This window comes from Bicyclus anynana, chromosome Z (genome assembly GCF_947172395.1).
Source record: "Bicyclus anynana chromosome Z, ilBicAnyn1.1, whole genome shotgun sequence".
NCBI classification, from domain to species: Eukaryota; Metazoa; Arthropoda; class Insecta; order Lepidoptera; family Nymphalidae; genus Bicyclus; species Bicyclus anynana.
Genome location: NC_069110.1, coordinates 3,542,316 through 3,558,246, shown reverse-complemented (window position 1 = coordinate 3,558,246; position 15,931 = coordinate 3,542,316). Strand labels below are relative to the sequence as shown.

At 36.8% G+C, this 15,931-nt stretch overlaps 1 protein-coding gene across 1 annotated transcript in view; it reads left to right on the top strand.

Moving 5' to 3' along the window:
* Positions 1–982: 982 nt before the first annotated feature.
* LOC112043806 (protein bric-a-brac 1) overlaps positions 983–15,931 on the top strand; it is a 433,720-nt gene continuing 418,771 nt past the window's right edge. The window contains exon 1 of the mRNA XM_052890734.1: positions 983–1,135. The gene's annotated coding sequence lies outside the window, so the exon portion shown is untranslated. The remainder of the gene's footprint in view (positions 1,136–15,931) is intronic.

Below are 15,931 nucleotides of genomic sequence, written 5' to 3'. Positions count from 1 at the left end.
ACTACGCAAATTATTTGCAATCACTGTGAATATTATGTATTATTTATTTCCTATCACTAATAAAGAAAAGACGTACCGCCAGGCGTCAAGCGATTTAGCGTGTCGGTACGATGCCATGTAGAAACCGATAGGGGTGTGGATTTTCATCCTCTTCCTAACAAGTTAGCCCGCTTCCATCTTAGACTGCATCATCACTTATCATCAGGTGAGATTGTAGTCAAGGGCTAACTTGTAAAGAATAAAAAAAATAATAGATGAGGGTATGTATTTCTTATGCCGGATCTCAGACCAGTATGTATATCACATACAAGCAGGATATGTAAGTCGTGAGTGAATAGAGTAAAAGTTACCCCTGCATCACATCTGAGGAGCTGTCTGCAGCGTCGAAACAAAAGCTCACGTTCGCTAATTATCTAAGTTTTTAATTGCCAATTTAAGAGACAACTTTCCGCCTAACTTTAGTTAGGTTTGTTATGTAATAAACTTTGTCGCTCGCATATTATTTTACTAATTATAAATTTTTAAAAATATAACTAGCACAGAACCACTTTTTACACCTACTCGTATGTATGATAACTATATTTTTTTATTAACGTGTACATAATAAAAATGTTTTTATAGGTATGCTAATTAGAATGAGTTTAGATTTGATTTTTCGTGTTTGTTACGAATAGGCTCCGAAACCACTGGACCGGTTGTAATAATTCTTTAACCAATGGAAAGCTGCATTGTCAGCGAGTAACATAAGCTATAAAATTAGGGGCAAGTAAATAAATGAAACTGCGCTGATATTCCTAATAACATTATTATGTAGTTTACATTTGCTGACGTTCGACAGCGCGCATAAAATGAGGTATGTCTGGCTGTAGCAGGTTCTCTGTTTATTAAACAAAAGTGTATGGAGATGCTGACTTGGCGGAGTTGTACGCGCTAGCGGCGCGCGGGGGGGGGGGGGGGGCAGGTCCTGTTACGGGCGGCCGCCGCCGCGGCGCTCGCGTCGCGCTGTCACCTGCCTCGACGCCCGGACCGTTTATTCCAGCCAGTGCTCTACACATAACCCCTGCACGCGCCCCCGTGTCGCCCATCGGCTGATCTTCCCACCAGAAAAGAAACCTTCCATCCCATTGCAGGCGGGGTGAGTCTAACCGCATGCTTTTACACACCAAAATTTAATGCGCCCGCGCAAATCACGAAGTTTTGACAGTGACAGCCATTTGTTTATGTGTCAAATCGATGTTTTCAAATTGCATTGCGTTGCGAACTTTTCTTTTATTTTTTTTAAATATAAACTTAAGTTTCCTGTTATCCGCGAATTGTTTAATACATCAACAGAGTGTGGTATTAAAATATTTATTTGTTAAAACGAATGGAATGTTTGTGTGCGTATATGTTTATTGCAACTCGATTGTCCGGCGCGATTCAAAAAAGTCGAGACTAGTGCAAAGGAAATTCCGCAGTTGGAGGAGCGGCCGCGGTTTCGTTTAGGCCTAAAGTTGCGTGCGGGGGCGGTAGCCTTGAGCGAAAGGGACGCGGCGCCGTCGGTCGCCGCCGCGCCGCCTTCCCAGGTAGGCCTGCGCTTGCGCCGGTCGAGATCGACGCGTCAAACACTATTGAGCAGACACTCCATTCTCATTAAATACCTATCACATCGTTATCAACCCATATTCGGCTCACTGCTGAGCTCGAGTCTCCTCTCAGAATGAGAGGGGTTAGGCCTATAGTCCACCACGCTGGCCCAATGCGTATTGGCAGACTTCACACACGCAGAGGATTAAGAAAATTCTCTGGTATGCAGGTTTCCTCGCGATGTTTTCCTTCACCATTTGAGACACGTGATAATTCCACGCCAGGCAGAGGTCCTATCCACTGGGCTATCACGGCTTCCAAATACCTATCACAATGTTTGATAACAGATGTTCAAGTTTTTAAACGACTTCCGACTCCAGGGAGGAGGTTGTATGTTCGATTATCTCTCTGCATGTGTTTTATGTATGCTCACCGATATTTCTTTAATTAATAATTGATGAATAATTTACACATAACCCACCTGATTAAATGGAAAACCATTCACACTAATTTTACAAATGCGAAAGTGAATATGTCTGTGTTGTTGTAAATAAAAAACTATTCTAGTTTGACTTTAGCTGTAAAAACATAAATCTCCATTGATCCTAAATTAGAGTAGGTACCTATTAATGATTCTTCGATTGGTATTTTCTGGCAGTAACATTTATCTTGACAGTTTTTACGGTGATATTTCAGATATATTGTTATATTTGAAGTATCGTCACGATTCCTGCGATAAACTTCCCAACTCTACTGATTATCTTGGATTGCTAGTCCGCCAATATTGTTATTCAAATTGGACTTCTGAGAAAAAAAAACTGTAGGTATACATTTTTTGACCTTTTAAACGATGTTTTATATGTTTGTTGTATCAAAAGACTAATGTTTAATTTTAAAATTATAGTTTTCTTAGTGAGCATCAAAAAGGTGCTCATTTTCGAGATGACGAGATAGTATAGGCAATTATAATAAAAGTAAAAAAAAAATAAACGTAAAAAAGTATATAATAAAAGTAAAAAAATATAGGCAATTAAAATAGATATGCATACATTAAAGTGTATGGTCTATAATTAAAATATTTTATTCTATGACGTTGTCCGTTGCGATATTTAAATCTCGATGTAGTACAGCCACTTTTACAAGTTGGAAATAAATGTATTCAGTTTTGTTTTATATTACAACTTTTAGATTTTTTTACCGATAACTGGTTCGCATGGACACGACTGTGATACTGCGAAACCTCATTCTCTATCATATTCATATCTTGTAACTGCAATTTAACTGCCTCATTGGTCCACTGATCAACTTTGGCGGCAAAGGGTCATGTGGTTCGACGACCTCACCGACGCAATTGTTTTTCGAGAAGTCCAGGGTTCAATTCCTGACTGGGTTTAGTTCAGGCTTTTGTATTTTTTTCATTAGTTAATATCTCCTGGTCGGCCACGGTTGAGGCTAGTTATCTGCAAAAAATACTGCCAAGCGATTTAGCGTTCCTATATGATGCACCATAGAAACCATCCGAGGGGTAGAATACGCTATTGCATTTCTTTCAAGTTAGTTTGCTACTATCTTAGAATATATTGTCTCTTGACATTGAGTTAGCCAGTGATGTTTTAATTCAAGCCGTTTAATTTCTGTGTTTTTTTCAGAAACGGCTTTAATTAAAACATGACACTAGAATGGCACCGCCTTTAAATTGATCAGAAGGTAGCACATAGGTAAGATGTTATTTTTTGCTTTTTAGTTTAGGTTAATTTTAGAGTTGGAAGTCGGTTGAATTTTTTTTATTAAAATTTTTATTTTTTCATCTAAGTGTGAACAAAAATTAATAAGCAATTAGCTAAAACGTTATTTTCTTAGGATAAGTACCTAAGTCTTACAATCCCAATTTTAAAAATACTACCTTAACTCATATACAAATTTCACTCTCCCTTTATCCACACGTAATATGAATATCCAGAAAAACGTGAAAGGTATCTTAACTAATGAGAAGTTGCTACTGTGAACCGTCGAGGAGTTCCCTTAACAACTCTCCTTCATCTTCATCACCAGACCCTTAATACAGTCACAACCTATCCAGGTGGAAAGTTCTTATCAATACAAAATTATCAAGTCAAAACACAAGGTAGCTACTGCGAACCGTCGAGGAGTTCCCTTAATTGTCCTTCGTCTTCATCACCAGACCCCTAATACAGTCACAACCCGTCTAGGTGGAAAGTTCTCATCAATACAAATAAATCAAGCCCAAACAAAAGGTAACTGCTGTAAATCGTTGAGGAGTTCCATCGTCCATCGGCTCTCTTTCGGCTCCATCATCAGACCAACTCCAGACCTTCATAAAACTGTAGTGGTTTAAAATACTTTATGGAAACACTAACAAACATACTAGCCGTCTTTACAATTTTCGAAAGTTTCCCTCGATTTCTCCAGGATCCCATCATCAGATCCTGACATGAAAAAAATGGAACCACCCTGAAATCAAACCCTTCAAAACAAAAAAGGAATTTTCAAAATCGATTCATAAATAACGGAATTATCGCTGGACATACATAAAAAAACATACATACAGCCGAACGTAGAACCTCCTCCCTTTCCGGAAGTCGGTTAAAAAGTGGCTTAGTTCGAAGAGCCGATAGACGTTACGGTCTGGGTGCTGAATTGGCGATCCCGCACCGGAAAGTGTCGACCTCCCACAAGATCGCTGACAACAAGTATTCCGTTGTGTTTGTCCTTGTAGCCTATGCCCAGCGGTTAACATCCATATACTGAAAATTATGAATGATTATGAAGAATAGCCGATTTTTTTTTATTTATTTTATAGGGTACCAACAGGGACAATTAAAATTGAGTTTTACAAAACCTGGACTAGTCAAGTTGTTGTGTCATAGACCCACTTATAGGTTTCATCAACATGCGTAATTTAGTAGGTACTTAAATAGAAACATTCACAGAATAATAAATAGGTTAATTAGACTAATTAGGGGAAAAAGTGATTTAGATTAACGTTTATAAATATAGATATAGATCTGTCCATCGATCGTAGATCTATCACACAATTACACAACAACACTAAACATAACTAAAATAAAATAAACATAAATTACAACTAAAATAAACATAAACATAAAAAACACAGTATAAACTAAAGATAAAAATGACATTTAAGAGGTATCCCTTTTGTACTGGGCTAAAAATATTTTTCTAATAAATAAAAATATTGAAAAACTCCAGATTACTCCACTAATTGCCCCGAATTGATCCATATGGTCTTGCTAAGCAATAATTTCTTCAGAAATTTCCAGTGTAAGCGCAAATATCCCGCGTTACTAGGAAAATAAATAAAAATAGTATATCATATGAAAATGAGTATAGTGAACTTTTTAAAAGTTAACCCCACTCTGACTTTTTCAGTTTATAGGGTAATTAATAATGGGCACCGATGTTTAATTATAATTTAACTACTCTTTGACCTTACCTGTAGGTATTTTATACTTTCTATCAGGCGTAAGTTAAACCCATAACTATTATTCATGCCCTAGTTAAGAATAAAAAAGTATGTGTCTTGGACAACCTTAGTATTTATTTGAAAATGCAATATTTTTTCTCGATTGCATGGCGGGTGGTTTTTATTTTTAACCTTAACAAACGCTGTGACATGTCATTGAATAACTATTGATGGCTGCCTTTCAATTACATTTTTATGGGAATAAATGGTATTAAATATGGCAAAAAGCAACATGGTCTCTAGACCTTGCACGCATAGTTGACATTCCTTCGAAACAAATTACTTGACCCAGTGGTCAGGTGCCTTATCAATCTTCATTAGTTCTTCAGAATGATTCGTTTTTATATTTAGCTAGAATATATTGTATACTCGTATTGTGATTCCAATTAAGAGGGCTAAAGTGAGGTATTGTAATTATATACCTATAACCTATATACATATAGATCAAGAGGCCGCGTTTCGAATCTTGGACACTGGGCACTGGGTTTGTTTCGGTTCCACGATATTCTCTTTGAGTTGGAAGGTCAGTGATATAGCCTATCAGCGTCTTCGAGAGCACTTTAGGCTGTTGATGCCGATTCACATGATAAAAATCTGATAGATACACAGCCAAATGATATTATCAACTACCCTGATAAAATGCGCCAAATCCGCCAAGGTATTCTCCTGCCTATAAAAAAATATAGGAAAGAGAAGACCTTCGGCTTGTGGGGCAGTTCTATAACCATTTTAAATATTTTACCGTTCAGTTGTAGAAATTTTGTCGCCATTCGTAGATAGACTTTTGTGTGTTTGCAGTAATATATAATGAATTTATTTTCATTTTATTTCTCTATATAATTATTGTAGTTTTAAAATACAAATAAAATAGTAATATATGAAGAAGTAGAATACTACTAAAAGCGGTATTATCATTGCGATCTTTTCCAGCCAATTTTATTGAGTACGTTTCGCTACAACCAGCCTACTCCTAGACGTGAAGCTTATCGGTTTTGGTATATTTATAAGTTCGCAACAATATATTAAATGTTTAGCAGTATGCACTCTTAATACGAATAAAATTATACGTTCTCGTAGAGCTTTGCGCGATAAATAAGTTCCCTCTTGACGTGGAAATTATATTTTATGTTTATAAATACTAATATATAATAACAGGTTATATGCCGAGCGGCGGGGAGAATATTGATGCTCAAGTTAAAGAAAATTGCAGGGTTTTGTGGATTAATTGGGCTCTATATAGACAACGTGGTGTTATTGTTCGAAATAAGAAGCGACGTATTGTCTGAACTATATATGTACTTTCTTACTAGCAAGTTTCAAAGTAAGCTAAAAGTATTAGTTAAATCTTTTACCATCATCAATATCATCATTAATAACAACCCATATTCGGCTCACTGTTGAGCACGAGGCTCCTTTAAAATGAGAGAGGTGAGGCTAATAGTCCACCACGCTAGCCGAATGTGGATTGGCAGATTAACCTACTTATAACCTACTATAGTACACTCGTACTTACTAATAGTCACTCAGATAGTGTAAATAAAAAAAATAAAAAGTTCATTGTAATCGATTGTCTAAAAGTCAATAACAATTGAATTAGGAACCGTTAATTTCGGCGACGGAAAGGCACTGCGAAGGGTTCTTGTCTTAAAAGGGGGTTGTATCGAGATATTTCCCTGTAATTCGCCAAACACCTTCCAATAACCACTCTGCGGGCGGTGTTTCAATTATTGTACGAGTTTTAAAATGTGTTAATAACGCATTGGGGTCGGAGAGTACCCCTGTGGTCGGTGGGAGGGCCTACTCGATGGCAACTGTTCAAAATCTTCCGTAACCTCGCGGGGTGTCTGCGAGTAGCTTTTCTGAATGATTAGGCTCCATTCACACTGGCACATAGTCAACATACTTATTTGCGACGTGTTTTTACGTGTGGTATTAGAATGCAAGCTATCGTGTAAGTTATTAATAGTAATTTATTATAAAACACAGTGTCGGAATATACTCCGACGTTGTGTGACGCGATTTTTAGCTGTGTTTTATAATAAACTAGATGATGCCGCGTGGTTTCACTCGCGTGGTTCCCGTTCCCGTAGGAATGTGGGGATATTATATAACTTATAGCCTTCCTCGATAAATGGGCTATCTAAAACTGAAAGAATTTTTCAAGTCGGACCGGTAGTCCCTGAGATTAGCGCGTTCAAACAAAGAAATAAACAAACAAACAAACAAATAAATAGACAGACAGACGGACAGACGGACGGACCGACGGACGGTTGGACAAACAAACAAACAAACTAAATCTTCAGCTTTATAATATTAGTATAGAATTTATTATAGCGAATGTTATGGCCTTTTCTTCGTGGTTTTATAAAAGCTGCAAGTTTGGTAGTACGGAGTTTATAGCATACAGATTATATGGGAGGCTGTTTTTGAAGTGATAACTTCTAATGGGAGGTTAAACCGCTTCGTAACGTGACGCGTTACGGCGCCTCTCTGTCTGGTTTATCTTTCTCTCACGCATAAGGCTGCATATTTAAGTAATCACTTCTGTCGAGCGATTAGAGACGCACACGTTTACTTTATACTATTTGTAATATATTAAAAGAATATCCAAGCGATCCATACTAAATTAATTTTATCCATTTGTATATCATTCCAATTGGTCAAAAACCTTAAAGATTTGATACAATTATGCAATAGTTTTAAATAGGTATGCCAAAAAGTCCCCATCTGCAAAAGTCGTAAGGACTGCGTTAGTAGTAGATCAAACCCATGATCAGTCGTTCAGTCCCTTGGACTAAAGACGCGTATTTTTATCATATTTTCTTGGGGATAATATGAGAAGTCTTGTCTCCAGTCACTTGACACTTATAGCAACCCTTTGAAGATCGAAGGAAGCAAATTGCCTGCATTAAGCAAAAAAGCGTTCAATAGTTTTGAGTTTTACTTGCATACCAGAGAATTTTCTTAATTCTGTGCGTGTGTAAAGTCTGCCAATCCGCATTGGGCCAGCGTGGTGGACTATTAGTCTATCCCTCTCATTCTGAGAGGAGACTCAGAATAAGGGTTGATAACTAGTTTTAATTTTTTTTTTCGAAAGAATATTTGCCACAGACTCGGTGGCGGGCTTTGTTTCATAAAATGGACTTTATTCATAAAAAGTGAGACGGTGTCGTGTGAAGCGACTTAACATCAATTCTATCGTATAACTTAACGGCGGTTTGAACATCCTTCGTGGGGTCGAGGGCGAAAATTGTGTTCAAATGAACGTGTAATTGTGTGGCCTGTGCTTCGCGTGCCTACTGTACGCATATGAACTTTGATATTAATAACAATACTTTAAAAAAAAAAAAAACATGCTCCCGACCAACTTTTCGGTCATGGCGGCTAATCTCGTGGTGAGATTAACCATGTACGCAGGAGATATTATAGTGCACAAGTGTATGCGCAAGCACAGGTGCACTCTCTCTTCCCTCACTCTCGAAATCCGATGGGAAGGCAGACCGACACTACGGGAGGACCGACGGCTTTACGTGCTCTCCGAGGCACGGGGGTGTACTAACACCGCCAACGTCCCAACTCCAGACTGCTATTAAAATTTTCCTTGTAAGAAAAATCACAATAACCGATTTTGTTTTCGTTGGCCTGACCCGGGATTTGAACCCTGGACCTCATTGTCCGTAGCTGAACCAGCTAACCACGGGACCAATGAGGCAGTTAAAAAAAATAATCATTAATCAACATACATAAATACTGTATATAAATAAAATTGAAGTGTGTGTCTGTGATTTCAAGATAACTGTGTAAAATTACTATACTGTATACACAGAATAAAGAATGATACAGAATGAGCCTATACAAGCAGCGCGATGAGGCCGGTGAAACCCATTAAAAAAAACAAACGTCTCCTTGACATCCGCATATGCAAAATTTTTTCATAATTTGTATTTCAAGATTTAACACAAACAACAATTACTGAAATTAAATTATCTATAAAAAATACTCCATCTTACTTTTTAATTTTTGTGAACATATTTAAAAATATAAGAAGCCATTTTCTTGAATAATATTAAAAATTACTGATTGCTTGGTCGCACTGACTCGAGTATGTATCGTTTCTAAATTTGTATTTCCCTACCGTGTTCTGTACGCTCTATCTGCCTATTATTCTTTAATCTGTGACTGTATAATATTTTTTTCAACGCAGCCTCTCAGGTCTTACGTCCATAAATTGCAGAAATACTTCTAATGGACATAGAAGCAACATGCAATTTGTGATCTATTACAATTTAGTAAAATAAATTTTACAGATGAAATATAACTTACTCATGACACAAAATTAAGCGAGCGAGAAAATAAGTTCCACATAAACCTATTTTGTATAACAAAAGATCAAATAAATGTTCATACTCATGCAAAGGAACGAGAAAATAGACTTCTGAAACCGTTAGGTAAAACAGTTTTAAAGCAGTGTAAATAACATGTTAGAACATTAAAATCACTTACAATGAGTTTCCTCCAAAATCGGTCTTTTGAAATTCATAAACGAACTTTCTTTCAAGAGAACCATTTGATGCCCCGATAGTTCGTAGAAGTTATATCTGACACTGACGATTAAGAGTGTGCAATATGTAATTTGGTGGTTACAAATGGTTCTGGATCTCAGATTCTGGAAAAGTTAGGAGCCTGATATTTGGGTAAATGATATTTCAAAGTGTTAGCTTCGTTATGATTATACAAAATACACAATTTGTAAAACTAGTTTATTTTTTTGAAAAATACATGTTTTGCTCACATTTTGCTTTCAATCTCGGGAAAAGCCAACTTATTTTCTTAAATTTATGTTTTGTATAGAAAATTAGGTATATATCTTGAGCATGGCTATTTTGTTTTTCGTTATGTTGTTTAATTTACTTGCAATTAGGTAAAAATGGTTTTGGCGCTCACGTCATAAAATTTGCGTCGCGCGTCAATCGCTCCGTGCTTTTCACTCACGTTATAATTCGGCGTCTCGTTTGCGCTTCGAATTTTATTCATATCGTACCGACGCGTTGTGCGCTCTTAAGTAAGCTCACATGCCTGCAGCGCTGTGTGCTTAACATCATGCCGACCGTGACTAACACACGATCAGTTTTATCTGATGTCAAGCCGTTAGCACTGCAGGTATGTGAGCTTACTGGATGATGGGTGGCTTAAAGAAATAGTCCACCACGCTGGCCCAATGCGGATCGGCAGATTTCATACGAGTAAAGAATCAAGAAAATTCTCAGGTATGATTTGCTCACAATATTTTTACCCCACTACGGCGAAGCTAAAAAGAAGGGTAAAGACATAAATTCATACATAGACCCAGTGGCGTGCACACCATAGATGCGAAAATACTTTGCCTACCCTGAGAACTCATTACGAACCTGTATTGCGATGGGAATTTTCCATTTTGCACATATGCATACCCTAGTCAAAAGCCGTGTGCACACCACTGCATAGACCACAGCTCTACCATGATAATTTTACTGTAGTCAGGTTAACCACCAGTTTAATGGTCCACTGCGTAATTCAGTTCTCTTTGATGTAAAAGTATTTCTAGTAATTGATGTTTTTGGTATTGGTGAAATTAATTAGGTACATTTTAAACAAAGCAATTATGATCACCACGAAAACCACACGACAAATTGTTATACACACCGCAATACGTCATTATATTTTTGAATTGAACTAATGAAAAGGAAATTCACTCATTTAAAATTTCATTTATAACGAGGCATCAGGAACGTATCCATGCATGATACAAAAGCCGTATTTGTTGTGCAACTTGTCCGCCGACTAGTCGTGAGACTAATATCGTCGGACTTCTCTAAACAATAATTGCAAGGGAGAAATAATAAAGTCGGCGCAACGCGGCCCGTATCCGCTTGCAATAAAAATGTAAAACGCCACCGATAAGCGGCAACGCTAAAGGCTCGACTGTAGCGACGTAGGGCGGGCAACGGGGAAATATTGCGACGATATTATTTTACTTATACGGAACCCTGCACAAGTTAAGTTCGCTAAAATAACCAGTTATTTAAAAATAATGATTTATTAAAAATGTGGTATGCATAAAACTGTGTGTTAATCTCAAGTTATGATTAAACCAAAATTATTTAACGTCGGAACTGTTAGATCTAGTGTTGTGCTTTATTTAATTAACATCATTTATCATTATCAACCCATATTCGGCTCACTGCTGAATGGCCAATAGTCCACCACGCTGGCCCAATGCGGATTGGCAGACTTCACACACGCAGAGAATTAAGAAAATTCTCTGGTATGCAGGTTTCCTCACGATGTTTTTCCTTCACCGTTTGAGACACGTGATATTTAATTTCTTAAAATGCACACAACTGAAAAATTGGAGGTGCATGCTCCGGACCGGATTCGAACCCACGTCCTCCGGAATCGGCGGCACAGGTCATATCCGCTGGGTTATCACGGGTCATTATTATTATTTAACAAACAGTAACATTGATTTCAACATTGCATATAAATTCTATCCCTGCCTTCTTCGTCTAGACCTCGGTATCGTTTTTTGAGATGAGTCGGTTTTGATAAAAATTGTATTTAGATTATTTTTATTTGATTCTCATAAATTATCAAATTTTATTGAATTTATCGCGTTTGTGTGTTTATTTTTTAGTGTAAAAAAACTGGAGTATATCAACGAACCATCATCCGTCTGCCAATGTCTGCCAATCCGCATTGTCCAGCGTGGTGGACTATTGGCCTAACCCTTCTCATTCTGAGAGGAGACACGTGCTCAGCAGTGAGACGCATATAGGTTGTTAATGATGATGAGTGATCGTAAAGTATTTAACATAATCATTCTAAGCCCGCCGAGCGGCATCAAAATGTGTGTTCCAAATTTCAGGAAACCTACGCTATTGAATTTGAAAAATACGGTTTAACGTAACAGCATAACACTTGATCACCTTTCTGCGTGGCTATCGGAGCATAACAACATAGACAAGAATGACGTTTCCATTAATCGATAGAGTGGAGGAAGCTTTTAAAATCGGTGCATTTCCAATATGACGGGAATAGGCAAGATGGAACGGAAAAATAATGCGGCGTGTTCGAGTTTCGACAAAAACAGCAACTTGAAAACTGTATTCATGTCATGAATGAACATTTTTTTAATGCTAGCCAAAATTTCAGTTCTTCTATTCCTGGAATACGGTTTTCCTTTGGATATATTAAGTTGACAGTATTAGCGTATTTGTGTGTGTAAAGAACCGTCAACACAGTAGAAACAAATTATTTAGTGATACACATAGATGAATGACGTCAACGTTTATCTGTGTGCCTAGTGGGAGTTTTCAATATTTTCATACTGTTACTATTACGCTGACGTTTACGCAAATTTATATGGAATTGAGACAGTTGTGCAGTAGTGCTACTAGATGTCACTGTTTAAATTCCTTAGAAATTCGCGTTTACGTTACGTGACAGTAACAGTATCAAACTGCCACTAGGCCCTCAGTAAACCATTACTTAATCCGTGAGTGGTTACTTACATGTTGATAATAATATAATATTATGATTTTGCACGGCTGATCCTTTTTCAGTTTCAACACCCGTCATCTGAAAGTAAAAAGGTTTACCTTCGCAACTTCATGCGTGTGGATACCTCTGAACCTTTGACATTTTTATGTTTAACATATCATGAAGGAATTTAAAGAAGTAGAAATACTTTATTGCACACAGAAATAAATAAATAAAACATTAAAAATTAATAATGCATGCAAGGAACTACAATGCAAAGGCGGTCTTATTGCTAAAAACAATACTACTACTATATAATTCTTGTGACGCGATGTTAGTTACAAAAGTCCTCCAAAACGGATGGACTGATTTCTATAAAATTTTGTGTGCACATCGGGTAGGTCTGAGAGTCGACATTTTTCATACTCCTAAATGATAAAGGTGGTCCACCCCATTTTTTTTATAAAGCAAAACAACGTTTGCTGTTTCAACTAGTGTTAGGTACAATATCGATATATCTACGCACTTCCCTACCGGGGGGTCGCTACAGTTTTTGCGCCCGGATCAAACCGCCGAGTATTTTGTCACACAAAATATAAATGTAGCTGACTTCCTTCCTTCATTGGCCGAGTTTATCTCAATGATTAATTACACCATACACCGGCGTGCGTGGCTTTCAACAGCTAAACGGAATTTGTGTTTTATTGTAGACACACAGGCGTCCACCGTTGTTCTACAACTTTATACTTGTACCTCGTACGTAACTCACTGCCGTGATGTATGAATTTGCCGTTGTAAACATATTTAAAATACCGCAGTGGTTTTGGAATGTGACAAATATGAACTAAGTTGGAAAACATGAACGTTTATACTTGGTGAAAATATTTGCGATGCTAGAACTTTTAGTGACCTTCTTTTTATGAGGTCGCGGCTTAAGGAAGGTTATGTTTTTGGGTGTTTGTTTGTTCCTTTGTGGCGCCTTAGAGATCATACTCGTGGGCCGATTTTGTTGACTCCTACATTCGTCTTAGTTCGTTAAGCAAGTCATTAAAGAAATAACATTAATCTATATTAAATATGGCAGCAATCAGACGCCATAAAGTGAAGAATAAAAAATAATGTCAGCGAACTATGTAACGTGGAGTATCTTTTAAATATAAAATAATGAACAGAAAGCGCAGACTTATTCATTCGCAACTTAAAATTCAAGAGTAAATCCTAAATAATACATAGTATACCTGTAAGTAGTGAGTTATCGTAGCCCCTTGCATAATTGTACCATACTTAAATCTCAACAACAACCTACATTAGGTATATACTACCAACGAATCCACTACACAAGAGTGTATAGTCGAGGCAATTTTAATTTCTAAGGTATGCAAACTTTAATAAGGCCCACTAAACCTTTATTTATTTGCGACTTAAAATTCAAGAGCAAATCCTTTCTACTAACTGGTATATAATGAGTTATCGTAGCCCCTTGCTTACCAGTACTACACATAAATCTCTACAACAACCTACAAAATATACATAGATAGGTATGTTTGTGCCAACGAGTCCACGACACAAGTGTATAGAGTCGAGGCAACTTTAATTTCTAAGGTATGCAAAGTTTATTAAGGCCCACTAAACCTTTATTCATTCGCGACTTAAAATTCAAGAGCAAATCCTATTTACTAACTGGTATAAGTGGTATATAATGAGTTATCGTAATCCCTTGCATAACAGTAGGAACTATACTTAAATCTCTACAACAACCTACATAATATACATGGATAGGTACGTTTGTACCAACGAGTCCACTACACAAGTGGAGGCAACTTTAATTTCTAAGGTATGCAAACTTTAATAAGGCCCACTAAACCTTTATTCATTCGCGACTTAAAATGTAAAGGGCGAATCTATCCGAGTCGTGAGAAAGTAATGATAAATACATCAATTTTAACCTCGATCCGCTTTCTCGTGATGCCCAACTGTTTATTAGAGGGGATATAAAGGTAGGTAACTGTTGCCGTGAGCGAGCCGATATTTATTGAAATTACTTATGATTGTACTGTAATAGGCGCCCTGTAAGCCGGTAGCCTTAAAATTAAGCAAGCTTTTTGTTTGAACCTCCTGAATTAGAAGCTTTTATATTATGTAGACAATTTGCATGCATCTTAATGAATAGGCCGCGCATACAATGTTTGTGATTGAGTTAAATATTGAGATTTCTCAGTACAAAGTATCTGCCGAAATGTTGGTGTTCTTTTGTAGATGCCGATTTGCGAAGATACTATGTCTGTCCTGTTAATTTTAAATCAACTGATTTTCATTAAATGCAAATTAAATTATATGTTATTTTACACATAATATATAAAAATATTCCATTACGCATTGTTTTGTTAATAACGAAGGGGGCAACATTTTTTACTCTAACAACTATCGTCAAATTTTAACCAATTTAAACAAAACCTTGAGCAATTATATCACTAAACCTTCTTCATGAATCAGTCTATCTATTGGTATAAAATGTGTTGATATCAGGTTAGTATTTTATTTAATTTAAATCGACATACAAACACAGCGGACGATTTTATTTTATGTTAATGTTTCTAGAAATCTTCGTTGAATAATATACCTACTCACGTAAATAATAAAACATCATTCATATAAAATCTGTTGTCTTATATACAAACAAAACAATCACATGTGATGTAGGTACAATGTACAAGTTACTTACATTACATGTGATTGTTGTACATAAAATGTACATGTAATGTAGGTAGTGGATGCTACGGAAGCTAATCCGTAAACCATTTAAAATACCTACTCAGTACTTTTTGTTTTCTATTTTGCAAATCCACGTTTTTGCTCCATCGTTTCGAGCCGGCGCTTTCAGATAACAACATTAACAGATATCTTTGTAGAAATCAAAATTATCGTATGTAATAATTTATTTATTTATTTTGTGATTGTAAAACGGATCATCATCATATCAGCCGATGGACGTCCACTGCAGGACATGGGCCTTTTGTAGGGACTTCCACACATCACGATACTAAGCCACCTGCATGCAGCGAATCATTGCGACTCGCTTGATGTCGTCAGTTCACTTGGTGGGGTATCGACATACACTGCGCTCTCGCCGTTAAGTTAGGTAATCAATGTTTTTTTTTTATATTATTTTCAAGTTAGCCTTTGACTACAATCTCACCTGATGGTAAGTGATGATGCAATCTAAGATGGAAACGGGCTAACTTGTTAGGCGTAGGATGAAAATCCACACCAAGAATGTTGAAGAGTTGAAAAAATACGCATGATCAGGTCAAAATCCTTAATGGGGATGATGACTAGATTTGA